Source organism: Lynx canadensis (genome assembly GCF_007474595.2).
Source record: "Lynx canadensis isolate LIC74 chromosome Y unlocalized genomic scaffold, mLynCan4.pri.v2 scaffold_62_arrow_ctg1, whole genome shotgun sequence".
NCBI lineage: Eukaryota > Metazoa > Chordata > Mammalia > Carnivora > Felidae > Lynx > Lynx canadensis.
The window spans coordinates 1-9,910 of NW_023397569.1; the positions used below are offsets into that span (position 1 = coordinate 1).

Here is a 9,910-nt window from a genome sequence, read left to right on the forward strand (position 1 = left end):
TTTATAGACAGTTTATCTAATAACATCATGAATATATGTATATGAGTATATTAATTATTGTCTTCAGCTAAAATCAATGAAACAGATACGTTTGGTCCTGGAGATAATGATGAAATCCAGTTTGATGATATTGGAGATGACGATGAAGACATTGATGATGTAAGTAGTGGATAAAACCTTGTGTTCATTATTTCTTTTATTTATGAATTACATACAAAGAAACCTTTAATCTGGGAATGTTGAACACTTAAATTCGGTATCTTGTTGAGATCACTCCTTTCATTTGAGTGTTCATTCATGTTCTGAAACCATCTAGTTAAACATTTCTTTTCTCTGAGAAACCTTACAGGCCTTTGAAGCATTTCTTTCTGAAAAGAGCAATATTATTTCCTCTAACATAGATACTTCATGATGATAACTTGCTTTCATGAGAGGTAACTATTAAGAAATGTAGCAGTTTTGAGAATGTACCTTCTCCTAGATGAAATACTAGTATGTAAAAAGAAGAGTCTTGTTTGAGCCAGCTTGCTCAAGCATTCAAATTGCAATATACTCCGTGCTCGCTTCGGCAGCACATATACAAATTGCAATATACTTCAAACCGGAGGTCTGTTGTCAACTTACGTATTGGGATTACAATTTTACCACGTATCAGTGTTTTGTGGAACGTGGTTATTTCTCTTAGTAATAAAGCAGTTAGAGCCATAAAAGTAATGAATGCCTCACTGTTTTGCTGTTACTGTATGTAAATAAAATTCATCGTGAGTTTCTTGGCATGTGTGGATGAAATAATTGGGATGGTGATATATCTTAGATTTCTATCAGGCTTAGACTTTTTTCTTTTTTAATACCTCTGCAATAAAAAAGTAATTCAGAGACCACAAATCCAAAAATATTAGTGTTAAGTCTTGGATTTAATACTTGGAATTTAAAAATGTGTAGAGCATTTATTCCTGACAAATACTGTGCAGCACAATTAGTAGAGTTGTTCAAAAATACAAAGCCAGTCTTTGGTAAGTGTAAGTCGAGCACCACACATGATGCTGATGCTGCTGTCACGTTGGTAATCATTGATCTAGATCGGGGATTTCCAAATCTTTTAATCACCAACAAAGCCCTTTATTTTATTAAGAGCATTTTTAGACATTCAGAGAAGTTGGAAGTTTTTGAAGTGAAATGAACGCCTTTACATATAGTACCAAGATTAGACAATTTACATTCTTCTATACTTGATCTACCAGACCAGTCCTTCTATTCAGCTACAGATCCATATTATTTTTTAATATATTTCCAAATCATTTAGATTATTCCACGAATTGAAGAAAATTGAGTACATACCTCCAGTGTAGCTTTTTACCAGATTTTTTTTTACCATGTATTTATGCAGTTTTAAACATACAGTACTATTTAATGAAAGTTGTATACATTTTAGGGGCACCTGGGTGGCTCAGTTGGTTATGCGTCCGATCTCTCAGTTTGTGGGTTCGAGCCCCACATTGGGCTCTGTGCTGATGGCTCAGAGCCTGGCGCCTGCCTCAGATTTTGTGTCTCCCTGTCTCTCTGCTCCTCCCCTGCTCATGCTCTCTCTTTGTCTCTCAATAATAAATAAACGTTTAAAAATTTTTTTAAAGTTGTATACATTTTAAAACATACCTAGAAGTAGGAAATAAAAAAGGACGAAGAAGCAAATATTGTTAACATTTTCTTTATGTACCTTATTTGTGGACCATGAGCCAGAGTATTCTTACGACCTAAATTAATCCTCTGACAGTAGGTGATTATTTTCTGTGCCAAAACTTAATGTAACAATTGCATTGTGCATTAAGGACAGACATGAACTTTTTGACAGCTGAGTTAGGTTCAAAGGCTAGGTAGGAGCTGAAGTAGAAGTGTATGTGAACATGAAGAGGATATTTTGGCTTAGGACCAGACTTTCCTAATTTTTAATTTTTAAGGTACTTATAATTTAATTTTTAATATCATTTAATTTTTAAGGCGCTTATACTTGCACATGTGACAGTGTTCCCACTCTCAAAATGTAAGATCTCAAGTCACCAGCATGAAAATAAAGAAGGAGATTGTAAATGTCATTGAGAATAATTTGCATAACATAACATTCTCAGAGAGTTCATAATGACTGCAACAGACAGGAATTGAGAAATACCTAGTACATAAAATTTTTCATTCCAAGGCTTATTTTGCAGATAGTATAAGGGTCCTTATTATGCAGTAGACTATTTATTGTATTATAAGAATTAGTTTTCAGTGGATTTCATGTTTTTTTTTTCACTTACAGATCTAAATTGAACATGGTTTCTGAGGATTGTTCTGCAATTTGGATTTTGGCTATCACCTGTTAAAAGAAGATCTAAAACATCATTTAGTATGAATGTATTTGGTTAAGACATGCTGATTTATTTTCATTGTTTAAAAGTATTATATTTCTCTAAAAACTGATTTAGCTGAATTATTTAAGTGAAATTTTATTGTTTGGATATAATGGAACTTAGGGGCAAAGACTATAATACCTGCTGTTAAACAGTAGAGAGAAACGAAGAAGAAATGTCTTTTCCACTGTGACTATTTATTCTAGTTAATAGGTGTTTTGAATAAATTGCCTTACCATCATAGGTTTCGGTAAACCATGTTCCAGCTAGTATGTTAACAGAATCTTTATGTATATTCGAGTTACCTAGATGTTCTGTAAGATTTTTGATATAATTTAAGGAAGGTGGAAGTCCACACTTAAAGTCAAGAAAGGGGGCTATTTTCATATTTACGTAGCCATATGTATTTCATTCTAAGCTTGATAACTTACACATTACTTTCATCATTTTATGTTGCCACCATCATAAAAGAAAAAGCGTTTCCAAATTGCAGTTTTAGGACACCAGTTTAAATAACATTTTTCAATTTGTAATGTTAGTAGTTGCAAAAATTCAGGGCTAGGAAACCTGGTTATCTTTATATTTGAAGTATTGACATATAAGTTGGTAGTGTTTTTACTTAATATTTATAGAAAATTTTTCAAGTAAGATAGCTCTGATTGTGAAATAAGTAGGATATTTCTTACACAGGAAAGGTTATGTTAACATATGTGATTTATTGTCAGAGTCATATGCATTGTAACTCATAATTTTGGACTTTATGAGCAATTAAATTACAATGTATAATGAAAAACTAATTTTATAATAACTTCCATAAGGTAAGTTTTTCTTACACTATCCCTTAGCTGGGGTAACGGGAACCACCACTGAGAAATATAGTAAAATGTGTTGTTGAGTGTGTTTTTCCTCACTTTGTTATTGGTGTATTTTATTTTATGTAGCAACTTCTGTGTGTATTTTAGTAGGAGTTTAGACCGTAATCTTTCTATTTGACCTTCTGTTTATTTCAGAGTTACCAACTGTAATAAGGTGAAATTAAAAGCGAGGCTAGTTACCACTACCACTGTTAAAGCTTACACCACATTAACGGAAAGGATTCATCGGGTAGTTTGTAAAGCATAGTTATTTTCCTGAGGATTTTTTAGCAATGAGTAAATACACTTTCACCTGGTTTCAACATTATAAATCTAACAAATAGAGAGGAGAATAAACTTTCATATTGTTTCATCTCACTTTGCCATAATTTTACTTCCTAAATGTTACAACTTGAGCCAAATCTGATGCCAGAATACATACATAGTTAAATCTAAGAATAAGAAATGAAAATGCACAAATGTAGGTCATGGTTCTTTTCTGTGAAGTTCCTGAACATTTATCTAGGTGGAATGTGTCTGAGACTGAGGAATTGTTTTTAATAGTTTAAAGAAAATATCTTTGAAGAATTGAGTTACGAATTGTCTTCCAAGTAAATCAAAACTTGCCTGATAAATGTAGCCGTTTATACATAAAAGGATGCTATTGAATTTACATATTCCTCAACATTCTGCCAGGAATGTCAGCACCTCCATATGTGATGCAGTTTGTGTTAAGTAGAGAGCCACTCAAAACATCTTTTTTCTTACTTGTTCCTGTAACAAATATAGTTTGTCTAAAGATTTTCCTTATGTAAATTACACTAATATTTGCTAGTGTTTGCTAGTTGTTATGGTCTGATTGTGCAATCCTTAAAATTCTTCTGTTGAAACCTTAACATGGTTAAGATGATGATGGTATTAGGAAGAGTGGCCTTTAGGAGGTAATTAGGGTCAGTGTTAGAAAGAAAGTTTCAGAAGGCGCTCAGCAGAACACAAACAGGAACGACTGGCATGTGCATCCTGGACTTCCAGTATTCACAGCTGTGAGAAAGAAAATTCTGCTGTCATAAGCCATCCAGTCTGTAGGATTTTGTTATACCCTGAAAAGACCAAGATTCTGGTGATACATACTTTCTTGCTTGCCGGTCAGGAACAGTCCAGCTTAATGTTTCATCTTGAAGAATACAGAATCATAATTAAACTGTTAGTTGGATTAAAGCTGTAGCTCAGGTACAGGATTCCATGAAAGAGTTTTCCATTTTTTTGTGATGTGTTCTTGATGAATTTTGTTTTATAAACCTATCTTTCATCTATACTATACAAATTGTCAGCATACAACTTCAAAGTACTCACATAATACTTTTTATTTTTGTAGGCTCAGTAGTAGTTCCCCATTTTATTTCTGACTTTAGAAATTTGAGTCTCAGTTCTTTTTTCTTAGTCCATACAGCTAAAGGTTAGTCAGCTTTACTGACCTTTAAAAAAAATGTTTATTTACTTTTGAGAGAGAGAGAGAGAGAGAGAGAGAGAGAGAGAGAGAGAGAGAGAGACACTGAGCACAAGGTGGGGAGGGGCAGAGAGAGGGAGACGCAGATCCTGAAGCAGGGTCCAGGCTCTGAGCTGTCAGCATGAACCGTGAGATCTTGACCTGAACCCAACTCAGATGATTAACTGACTAGGCTACCCAGGTGCCCCAGCTGATCTTTTTGAAAACCAACTTTGGTTTCAGTGATTTTCTCTATTAGTTTTTTCTCTTTCACTTAACGTCTAATGTTTATTTTCTTCTTTGTAGCTTTAGGTTTTTCTTTTTTCTGGTTAGTTAACGTATAAAATTAGATCATTGATATGAACCTTTTCTGCTTATTATGTTAAGTATTTACAACTAAATTTTCCCCCTTTTACTGAGTTTGCTGCGCCTTGTATGCTGTATTTTCACTTTAATTTGTTATTAAGTATTTTATGTTGTGATTTGTACTTTGATCCTTTGGTCGTTTGTGTGTGTGTGTGTGTGTGTGTGTGTGTGTGTGTGTGTGTGTGTGAAGTATTATGACTTTCTTAGTGTTTATTTTTATTATTTTTGTTAGAGAGTGCACACACATGGGGGAGAGACAGAGAGAAGGGGGAACAGAGGGTCTGAAGCAGCTCTTACCTGACAGCAGCAAGCCTGGTGTGGTGCTTGAGGCCAACGTGGGTCTTCATTCCACTAACCCTGAGATCATGACCTAAGCCCAACTTGGAGCCTCAGTGGACTGAACCATTCAGGTGCCCTAATCCTTTGGTAGTTTAATAGCATGTTGTTTAACTTCCACAATTTTGGTATGCAGGACTCTGTATTATAAAATAGTCAAATATCATGTTATATAATTACCATTTATTTTGTTTGCATCTGAGGTTCTTCTATATGTGTATTCATTTCAATACAATATTTAAGGCGCTATCAACCTCATCTAATTCAACACAGATTTAACTTGAAGATGGAATTCTCTAAGTTGCTTAAATTTCCTTTGTACAATGACTACGAATGTTCAAGTGTTCTATAATCTTAGTAGTAGTTTAGCGTTTAAATGTTGATAGCTCTGGTCATTTTATTCTCTTGTCCTTAACATACCTTTTTGCCATAGTTTTTTGATACCAACTTAAATAAGATGTGTTCTTTCCTATTATAGTTGGAGTAATAAAGTCAGATGCAAACTATTTGCAATTCAAAAATATTAGGGGCGCCTGGGTAGCTCAGTTGGTGGAGCGTCTGACTTTGGCTCAGGTGTTGATCTCACGGTTTGTGAGTTTGAGCCCCATGTCAGGTTCTGTGCTGAGAGCGCAGAGCCTGGAGCCTGCTTTGGATTCCGTGTGTGTCTCTCTCTCCCTGCCTCTCCCCTGCTCATGTTCATGCTCTGTCTTTTTCAACTCTCAAAAACAAATAAGAACATTAAAAAATGAAAAAATAAAGTATTAAACAGCTCCTGCATCAGTTGGCTGTTTTTTGGTTTTTGATTTACAGGATCCTCTGTGTTCATACTTCAAACGGCTTGCTTTTTTTAAGTTTATTTATTTATTTTTTTAGAGAGAAACAGTGCAATTGGGGGAGGGAGGAAAAGCGAGAAAGAGAGAGAATCCCAAGAATCCCATGAGATCATGATCTGAGCCAAAATGAAGAGTTGGATGCTTAACTGACTGAGCCACCCAGGTTTCCCAGGTCATTCGTTTCTAATGAGAAACTGACAATCCTAAATTACTAAAATCAAAATACTATTTTAAATCAGTCAATATATATGTTAAGGTCTGTTAGTGAAATGTATATTTTGGCCAACTCTTTATAACTTTTATCAGGACAGTCCTTTTCAGTATGTAAAGTTTTGCTCTGTTTACGTGGAGGGTCACAAAATAGGAAGAAAATCAGAGTAAAAGTCCTGTTGCTAACTTAAGATACTAGGTTGTTAGGTAGAGATTCAGTTGGATTTTCAAAGGTCCAAATAGGTTTTACCTTCTCTTTGACCCACCTACTAGATAACTGATAGAGATTTTATTTCTTTTATTTCTTCTTCCAAGATTTTATTCAAATTCTAGCTAACTAACACAGCGTAATGCTTATTTTTGAGAGAGAGAGAGAGCCCGAGAGGGAGAGGGGCAGAAAGAAAGGGAGAGCAAGAATCCCAGGCAGGCTCCAGGCTGTCAGCACAGACCCTGACTAGGGTCTGTGAGATCATGATCTGAGCTGCAATCTAGAGTCGGATGCTTAACTGCATGAGCCTCTTTCTTTCCCTCCCTCTGCCTCTCCCTCTCCTTCTCCCTCTGCCTCTGCTTCTGCCTCTCCCTCTGCCTCTGCTTCTGCCTCTCCCTCTACCTCTGCCTCTGCCTCTCCCTCTGCCTCTCCCTCTGCCTCTGCCTCTCCCTCTGCCTCTGCCTCTGCCTCTCCCTCTCCCTCTCCTTCTCCCTCTCTCCCTTCTCCCTCTCTCCCCTTCCACAGTTTTTTTGACAAATAGTTCCTTTTTTATTTTTGAAGGTTAGTTGACATACATGTTATATTCGTTTCAGATATATTATTCAGTATGATATTTCAACAATTCTATTAATTACTCTATAATCACAATCTGTCACCATGCAATGTTATTGCAATATTTTTACTATATTCCATATTGGGTATTTTCACCCAAGTGACTTTATTCTATAATTGGAAGTTTGTACCTCTTAATCCCCTTGACCTATTTCACTCCTCCTCCTCCCTACCCCCTCCCAACTTCTCTTCTTGAAATCAAGAGTTTGTTCTGTATATTTTATTGTTTCTTTGGTTTTGGTTTTGGGTGGTACTTGTTTTGTTTCCGTATATAAGTGAAACCATGTGGTATTTATCTTGTGCTTTCTGAATTCTTTCATTTAGCCTAAGAGCCTCTATTCTATGTCCATAACTGTTTCTGGAAATGAAAATGGCAAACATTTTTTTGTTGTTGTTGCTGAGTAATACTCAGTTGTGTGTTTATGGCATATATATGGTTACCCACATATATATAACATTTAAACATTTTTGAATATAATTGACATGCAATGTGACATTAGTTTCAAGTGGAGAACACAGTGATTCAACAATTCCATATGTTATGCTATGCTTACCACAAGTGCAGTTACTATCTGTCACTATATAACTGTGTTCTTTTTGTTGTGCCTTTCATGCCTCTGGCTTACTTATTCCATAACTGAAAGCCTGTGCCTCCCACTGCCCTTCTCTTACTTTCCACAATCACTATCCCATCCCCTTTTGTAACCGTCAGTTTTATTCTATGTTTGTCGGTCTGGTTGTGCCTTTTGCTTATTAATTTTTGTTTTTTGGAGCCCACATATAAGTGAAGTCATACAGTATTTTCATTTTCTGTATGATTTGTTTCACTTACCATAATACCCTAGGTCTAGGTCCATATTGTCATAAATGTCAGGATTCCACATCCTTTTTCGTGTGTGGCTGGATATATGTATCCCTTCTTTATCTATTTATCTATTGATAGACATTAGAATCCTTCCTTATCTTTTCTATTTTAAGTAATGCTGCAATAAACATAATGGTGAATATATCTTTAAATTTTTTTTATTTTCAGTACATTAAATTAACTCATAAAAACATTCTAAAAGTGTACAATTTTGCCTTCTTAAAAAATACTAAAAAAAAATTTTAAACCCCCAAAAGAATCTTGGCATTTGTAATTCAAAATCAGATTACCAGAATATTAAATATTTAAAAAAACTATGTCTTTTAAAAATATTTATAAAGTTACGTTCAGTTTTGTGGAATTGTCATGAAAGAATGGCTCAAAACTGGGAATGTTCCTTCATTCCTACAAATAAAACCTGACCAATACAATCTGTGAAGATTCTTGAATACATGAGGTGTTCGATGTAAGTATCAAAGCCTTCACCTTCCTTCATGTAAGAACTTAGTGCATATGAGGAGTTGGTTGTAGTTCCTGGGGCTGACTGACAGTGCATTGAGCTTTCCTCCACCTAGAACAGTGTAGCAAAAACAGTTGGACCTTTGGGCTCAAACTCCAAGTATGTGCTTTGGAGAGCATTGTTAAAGACTTTTTCATTCAGAACTTTGGGACTTTGAAAATTGAGCATCTTCAGAACCCATGGTTTTAAACGTCACCTGACTCATTCTTTGGGAGTAATCTGCATTTTGGGAAGGACATCCACCTGCTCAGTTTCCACAGGTCCATCCTCGGGGAAGGAGACAGGTTCCCTTTTAGACCTCAATATAAAAACTCAATATATATGCCATCAGTAACCATTATGTAAAACTGTCAAGGCATCAAATAACCCACCACAGAAGCAGGAAGACTACAAAATGATGAGGAGTGAGGAGAGCAACCTGAGTCCACTGGGCCAGCACTTTTCAGGGACACTGGAATGAGCCCAGAGCTCACGGGTTGGTCAGATCCAGATTGATTAGATCTGCCGGTGCTCCTACTGGTCTGCTGTGTGACACTGGGCAGAGCTGCTAGGCCGCCTGGCACCTCCACACATAGTATAGTGCAAACTAAGCTACAGTGACTTCTAGATAGTGAATTAAAACATTGAACCTACTACCTACCAAATTCACAAGCTGACTCTTGTAATCTTCTGGAGACTATAGGTGACGCTGGTTGTCGTTTATTTATTTTTATACCCAATCACATAAACTGCTTTGAAGAAAATAATTTTGTCTTTATATAAAGAACTCTCAATTTGTCAGTGCTCTTAAGCAAGTATGAGTCTTATCATTTAAACACTTTCCAACTTTCAATATTACCATGAAATAAATATTAGAAAAGGTAGAAAATGGGGGCGCCTGGGTGGCGCAGTCGGTTAAGCGTCCGACTGCGTCTGGGCTGATGGCTCAGAGCCTGGAGCCTGTTTCCGATTCTGTGTCTCCCTCTCTCTCTGCCCCTCCCCCGTTCATGCTCTGTCTCTCTCTGTCCCAAAAATAAATAAATGTTGAAAAAAAAATTAAAAAAAAAAGAAAAGGTAGAAAATTGAGTGTTTTGCTAAAAAAAAAAAGTAGCAGTTTTTTTTTATCCCAACACTGTATTCTACTTCCATCTGTACTTTCCACTTCCCTCATTCTTAGAGACAAAAAGATGGCGTTAGAAACTTTGATATGTAACAGGCTACATAGAGAAAAGAGGTTACGTCACACCTATTTGG

The 9,910-nt window shown here is 35.8% G+C and overlaps 1 long non-coding RNA gene across 1 annotated transcript; it reads left to right on the forward strand.

The window, feature by feature from the left end:
• The first annotated feature begins 77 nt into the window (after positions 1-77).
• On the forward strand, positions 78-3,293 carry LOC115508196. Its single transcript, XR_003966952.1, has 2 exons — positions 78-159; positions 2,297-3,293. It is a non-coding gene; the product is annotated as an uncharacterized LOC115508196 (long non-coding RNA).
• Positions 3,294-9,910: the final 6,617 nt, after the last annotated feature.